The 7,654-nt window shown below is 40.9% G+C and overlaps 1 protein-coding gene across 1 annotated transcript in view; it reads left to right on the forward strand.

Moving 5' to 3' along the window:
* ERO1B (endoplasmic reticulum oxidoreductase 1 beta) overlaps positions 1-7,654 on the forward strand; it is a 168,209-nt gene that overhangs the window by 77,175 nt on the left and 83,380 nt on the right. The gene's annotated exons all lie outside the window — the stretch shown is intronic.

Genomic DNA, 7,654 nt, shown 5'->3' on the forward strand with positions numbered 1-7,654 from the left:
TGAGAATGAGCGGTGTGGGTTAGGGCTGGGACCTTTTCACTAAAGGTTATGGGAATTGTAGTGCGCCATTTTTCCTTTCAATGTGCACTTCTTGCTCCATGTGGCTCCGCCTCCTTCTCTGTCTGAGAACGAAGTGGCGCCATTTTCAGTCTTGGAGTCTGTCAATGTGGCCCGCCTCCTTCTTTGTGTAACGGAGCGGTGGTTTCGTCTGCGCTTTTAGTCTGTTACAGCCCAGGCTTTATTGCATCTCTGCGCACTCAATGTTTTTACCCATCATTGAGATTGATAGGGATATGCTGCTGCTACGAAGTTAGCGGTTTTAGTGTTCATAATTGCATTTTCAAGTTATCCCTTTGTGTATATGTATCTTTAGAGACCTCCGGTATGTTCTTACAGTTTTACAGCATTTCTTTAATAGTGGCTAGTGGAAAATTCCTCACACCTATTTAAAGTGACAGCCCATCAAGTGTACCTTAAAGGGCCATGATACCCAAATGTTGAAACACTTTAAAGTGATGCAGCATAGCTGTAAAAAGCTGACTAGAAAATATCACCTGAACATCTCTATGTAAAAAAAAAAAAAAAAAGATATATTTTTTTTACCTCAAAATGTCCTAAGTATTCACACCCCATTGCAAAGTAATTTAAGCAGCAAATCAGTATGCCTGTCCCGGGACCTGGAAGGGAGTGAGCCTCACGCACACATGTTATTTCCCTATTCAATTTAAGGAAGTTTACTATGAAATCTCATGAGATCACAATAAAAGAGTTAATGACCTCAGCACTGATGATGCTGATTGGCTGCAGTTAATTTCTTCATTATTATTTTTTTACCTGCAGCTGGACAGCAGCTGAAGTATAACTTTTTACACAGAACTTACTCTGGTGAGCTGATGACATTTTGAGGTAAAATATCTTCCTTTTTTACATAGAGAATTTCAGGTGATATTTTTCTGTCAGATTTTTACAGTTATACTACATCAGTTTCAAGTAATTTAGCATATGAGTATTATGTCCCTTTAATAAATTAAAGTGACAGTACATAGTGCCCAAGTTTACCTTAATGAATTAAGTTTAGGGTGTTGAGGGTATGTTTATTTTGCTCTGGGAACAGGAGTCTGTTTCTATATCAATAATTGCCTCATGTTTTTATGCCTTGCGTCATATTTTGTGTCTGTGCAATTTAAAATTTTGAAAAATGTTTGTTTATGTGCCTCAAGTCTCTCTTGGATGATGCTGTTTAGACTTTGCAACAGATTTCTCCTCTATCATCCCAAGCCTTTATGGCTACACATATAGTGCCCTGCATTTCTCTCAGTCTCCTAGGGGAGCTTATTTGCCTGCAGAAATGGTTACTCAGATATCTTCGGCGGTATCTGAGGCATTGTCCGCCTTTCCTATGTTAAAAGGAATTTGCAAGAGGAAATTTGAGATTCCGATGGTAAGGTTTCTGTTCCACCTGCTACTTTTCAGGTTGCCCTCCCTCATAATTCTGATGAGGAAGATATGGCGGTAGTCTCTGAGGGTGAAGTCTCCGATTCGGACAGTATAATTCCTTCATCTGCTGCTTAAGTTGTAACCTTCAGAATTAAGCTTGAACATCTTCGTGTATTGTTAAAGGAGGGTTTGGCTTCTTTGGGGCGACTCCGATATGCCTGTCGTCAATCCTACAGAATCTAGTTAACTTTATAAATACTAGGATTCATCTGTGGATGTTTTTCCTGTTCCAAACCGTGCTAGGAGATTTTTCACCGGAATGGGAGAAGTCAGGGGTTCCTTTTTCCCCGTCTGTCTTTAAAAAGATGTTTCCTGTTGCGGCTTACATTAAATATCCTGCGCACGGTGCCTAATGTAGTGGGAGCATTTCTACTCAGGCTAAGAGAACTACGCTCCCTAGAGAGGATAGCTGTTCTTTTCAGGATCTATGAACTAAGCTGGAGGCTTACGTGGAAGTTTGTATTGCCACTGTGTCAAGTGCGGCATCTTATTGGTGCAATGCCTTGTCTGATTCCAATTTGGTAGAGACTCCTTTGGAGGAGATCCAGTACAAAATGAAGGCTCATAAGCTAGCCAATTCTTTTATTTCTGATGATACCATGCAAGATTTTCAGCCGGGAGCCAAGATATCTGGCGTCGCTGTGCTAGCCCGGGGCTTTGTGGACAGTGGATTTTTCCTCTGAGTTCAAGTTTCTGGTGCTTCCGTACAAGGGTGAGACCTTGTTTGGTCCTGATCTGACAGGAATAATTCTGATATTAGGGATGGAAATGGGTCTTTTCTACCACAAGTCAAGATGAATAGACCTAAAGGAGTTGGCCCCCAATCCGGGATTGGTCCAAGTGGGGGGTTGAATCTCTCTGTCTTCAAACATGGATACGAGATGTCCCAGATAAACTGTGGACATAGTATCTCAGGGTTACTACATAGTAGTCATTCCTTCCCTCCCTGAGGCAGGTTCCACCTCTCAATTTTACCTGCAGGCCAGATAACAGTGAAGCATTTTTGTAGTGCGTTTGGGACTTCTCTTTTTTTTGCAATAACTTTTTATTAAGGAAATATAATATCACAAATAGATAAATAAATTGGTAAATAACTCCTTATCATTTTACATTACTTTTCTTTGTTTCACTAGTCTAAAACATAACAAGTTCAAACTATTTTAACAAACCCCCACAGAGACAGCCAGGTATATAGCCACCTCCACTGGGGGAAGAGTCAGAGCATTCAAATAGGATATGTTAATCGGAAAGAGAGATTAGGAGAAATTCCCACATCAAGGGTCCTTATTCAAGCATCTAATCTTGTGAATCATATATGGCTAGAGAGAAAAATGAAAAGGGAAAAGAATTGATAGAACAGAGAGACAAGGACGGGGCTAGGGAAGGGAAGAAAAAAAAGGGGGTAGGATAGACGGATTCATAGGCCTTATAGGGTGTTAGGCTGTCTAGGGACAGGGTCTAGGATTTTATTCATTCCTGTTTTTGGTACCCGAAAAAGAGGGAATTTTTCATCCTATGGTAGACCTAAAGTGTCTCAACAAGTTGTCTCAGGGTACCGGTCTTCAAATGGTTCCTTTGGTCTAGGAGGGTCAGTTCATGGTGACCATAGACCTGAGGGACGCGTATTTTCCTGAGTTCCTGAGTTTTGCCTTTTTGTCAAAAACTTTTAGTCTATGGCTCTTCCCTTTTGGCCTTGCCATGGCTTTCAGAGGGGCTACATTGGCAGTGATCAGGTTTCAGAGAATTGCTGTGGTGCCCTTCCTGGACGTTATAATGGTTCAGGCGCCATCTTTTCAACAAGCAAACTCTCATACAGAGATCTTGTTGTCTTTCTTCATTAACAGCAATTAATGGGGAATATGTAGGGTGTGTGCACCAAAAATAAGAATGATAAATGGTCCTTAACAGAGATACCCAGAGGCGTGTAAAACAGTCCAATACAGCTTACTGAGGGACTAATTAGTAGCCTGATTGGGTAAAGTAAGGGAGGTGTGAGAATCCCCATATCCAATAGGCAGTCAGAAAAAAGGTTTTTAAACCTGCAAAGGTTTTGTATTTTTAAGCAGGCTAGGAGTAAGGCAGCAGCCGAAACCAGTCATCCACTTATTTTTGTCTGATATTGCACACATTGTACTGTTTTTTACCCTCAGGGTTTATACACCCTGGAGATTTCCTAATAAAGTTTATGTTTTAACCCTAACCACGGTGCTCCTGCAAGTTTTCTCATATTGTCTTTCTTCATTTCCACAGATGGAAGTGAATCTGAAAATGAGTTCCCTTGTTCCAGCTACAGGGGTAGTTTCTTAGGGACCATATTAGTTTCCCTATCTCTGAAAATATTTTTGACAGAGGTCAGAAAATAGAGGATTCTTGCCTCTTTCGGCATTCTACTGTTTGAGATTCTTTCCTGTGGATTAGAGAGGGGAATTGGTGGTAGAGCGCTCACTTAGCTTGCGAGAGGTAGCGGGATCGTTGCCCACATTCTCCAGAATCTTTTGGTTTTCTCAGGAGCATCTGTCTCGGGGAACATGCTTCCAGAGACCTTCCTGAGTAATAGTGACCACGGTTGCTAGCCTGTTGGGTTGGTGACTATAGACTTGGGAGGAGTCTGCTCTCTCCATAACCATCTTGGTGTTGAGAGCGATCTACAATGCTCTGATGGCTTGGCCTCAGTTCATCTGTATTTTAATAGTTCCTGCATAGTCTCGCAGGATCTGGTATACAGACCTAGTGGAGACGTATTTCTTCCACCTTGGTGGTTGTTCCTGAGGAAGGGTTCATTCTTTCATCCAACTTTCGTTTTCTCTGAAGTTTTCTCCTTGGAGATTGAATGCTTAGTTCTGTTTAAGCGTGGTTTTTCTGAATCGGTCATTGAGACCATGATGCAGGCCTGCAAGCCTGTTACTGGTAACTTTTACCATAAGGTATGGCCTAAATCCCCTGATTGGTGTGCATCCCAGGACTACTCTTGGAAGTATGGTCAGGATTCCTAGGGGTTTTGCCCTTTCTCCGGGAAGGTCTGTAGGACGTTTTTATCAAGCAGTTCTCTGGTCAGATTTCTGCGTTATCCTTTTTTTTTTTTTTTCTCAAGTGTAAAAAATATAGGTAAAACTGTGACAACCTTCCGGGAGCGTATGGCCAATCACCGCTGTGCCATACATAAGGCATCAAAGGTGAATCTGACCAGCCCGTGGCACGCCACTTCTTTAAGTTTAAGCATGCCGTTTCCAGCATGAAATCTATGTTGATTAATCACGTACCCCCCATGCCAAGGGGCGGCAACTGAGTGAAGAAAGTATTACAACTTGAAAGTAAATGGATTTACCGGCTTGACACCTTAGCCCCAAGGGGCCTCAATACTTCCCTGGATTTTAGCCCTTTTTACTGAATTGTATTAAACCACACAGGATTGGACTAACATTGTCTCCACTTCATACAACGAGACTTTCTCATTCCTTATAGCATCATTATTGGGTTCTCACTGCTCATGAAAGTTTCTAACATGTCCATTGGGGCATGTAGTATCATTGTGTTCTTAGGCATGTAAGACATACAGGTCTCTGATACATCCCAAAATTGGTTGTGTAATGTTTAGTGCTATTAACTGAATATGTATTTGGTATTATTACAGATGATCCATAGGAGCCATATAATATCGGAATGTGCAATGTTTTTATTTTTCTTTTGATCTCAATTACATAGTATATGCTGCTTCAGGTGTGGGTATATCTACAATGTTATGAATGTCCTTGATGGGTTTTGGTTGTATCTTTTTTAGATACACATCGTTTTGTATGCCCTGAGAATTTGCAGCAGCCTTACTATGCGATCAATATAAGCCTCCTTTTTTTCAATCGTTACCGCTGGCGTCGTTAGTTTACATACGTTGCCATGACAACGACGGCACATACGTCATGATGCTATGTGCGTGGGTGCATCTTGATGAAGTCACATGCACGTGTCTGACGGCGGTACACTTGAAGTAACGGTGGTAATTGGATATGTATAAAAGGATTATGTAGATCTATGTTTGTCATTAGTTTTAGGTTTCATGTTGTATATGTTTGACATTTGACAAAGGCACAGCAGTGTGCCGAAACAGACTTTCTGTTGCTCAGTGGTCCAAAGTCCTCTTTTCTGATGAGAGCAAATTTTGCTTCTCATTTGGAAACCAAGGACCCAGAGTATGGAGGAAGAATGGAGAGGCACACACTGCAAGATGCTTGAAGTCCAGTGTGAAGTTTCCACAGTCTTTGTTGACTTGGGGAGCCATGATATCTGCTGGTGTTGGCCCTCTGTGCTTCATTAAGTCCAGGGTCAACGCAGCCGTCTACCAGGAGATTTTGGAGCACTTCATGCTTCCTTCTGCAGACAAGCTCTATGGGGATGCTGACTTCATTTTCCAGCAGGACTTGGCACCTGCCCACACTGCCTAAAGCACCAACACCTGGTTCAATGACCGTGGGATTACTGTGCTTGATTGGCCAGCCATCTCGCCTGACCTGAACCCCATAGAGAATTTATGGGGCATTGCCAAGAGAAAGATGAGACATGAGACGAACAATGCAGAAGAGCTGAAGGCCGCTATTGAAGCATCCTGGTCTTCCATAACACTTCAGCAGTGTCACCGGCTGATAGGTTCCATGCCACACCGCATTGAGGCAGTAATTGCTGCAAAAGGGGCCCAAACCAAGTACTGAGTACATACAGTATACATGCTTTTACTTTTCAGAGGTCCGATATTGTTCTACAGGTATATACAATCCTTGTTTTATTGATTGCATGTAATATTCTAATTTTCTGAGATTGTAGATTTGGGGTTTTCATGAGCTGTAAGCCATAATCATCACAATTATGAAAAATCACGGTTTGAACTATCTTGCTTTGCATGTAATGAGTCTATCTCATATATTGGTCTCACTTTTTAAGTTGCATTAATGAAATGAATAAACTTTTGCACAATATTCTATTTTTTCGAGTTTCACCTGCATGTATATTATATATGTATGTATATATATATATATATATATATATATATATATATATATATATATATATATATATATATATATATATATATATATATATATATATATATATAGTGTATGTGTATATACATACATACATACATACATACATACGGTATTGAAAAGAATCACCCCCCTTGAAAATAAGCACATTTTTGATTCTTTGCCGCCTGAAATGAAGACAGACATAGTTTTTGTTTATGCAGTTGTCATTACTCAGTACAACTTATAACATCCAAGTGAAAGATATAACACCAACATGTCAGGCAAGAATAAAGACAATTCAAAAACAGAATCACCACCTCCTAAAATTACTTGTAAACTCAATCAGGTGTAGCTAATCACCTTCTTAACGGCACACACAAATCCATTTGACCTTCAACTGTGATAAGCTGTGGGCATATGGATTAGCTCAGCATGAAAATAGCTTTCCTGGAGCATCTCAGTCCCTGGTAGTGAAACTGAAGCAAATAATCAACTATGGGTGGCAAGGCACTGTCAAATGATCTCCAGGATAATGTTGTGGAGAGGCACAAGTCAGGAGATGGATACAAGAAAATATCAAAGGCTTTATCAATGCCTAGAAGCACAATGAAGTCTATTATTAAGAAGTGAAAGGTATTTGGTACAACAGAGACCCTCTCTGGATCAGGTCGTCGCTCCAAACTGGATGAAAGAGCCAGGTGGAAACTGGTCAGAGGGGCTACCAAGAGGCCCACAACAACTCTAAAGACGTTGCAGGAATTTATGACAAAGAGTGGTCATTGTTTGCATGTGACAACAATATTGCAAAGTCTCCACAAATGTGGCTTGTATGGGAGGGTTGCAAGAACAAGGCCACATGCAGTCACAATTGAGCTTTGCCATAACATACCTAGGAGATTCTGTGGCCACATGGAAAAAGGTGTTATTGTCAGATGAGACTAAAAATTAATTATTTGGCCTCAACACCAAACGATATGTCTGGAGGAAATCCAATACAGCTCACTATCCAAATAACACCATACCTACGGTAAAGCATGTAGTGGTAATATCCCTTAATGGGGATGTTTCTCTGCAGCAGGCACTGGAGCACTTGTCAGGATAGAAGGAATAATGGATGGGGCAAAATACTGTCAAATTCTTGAGGA

Source organism: Bombina bombina, chromosome 4 (genome assembly GCF_027579735.1).
Source record: "Bombina bombina isolate aBomBom1 chromosome 4, aBomBom1.pri, whole genome shotgun sequence".
Lineage (NCBI taxonomy): Eukaryota > Metazoa > Chordata > Amphibia > Anura > Bombinatoridae > Bombina > Bombina bombina.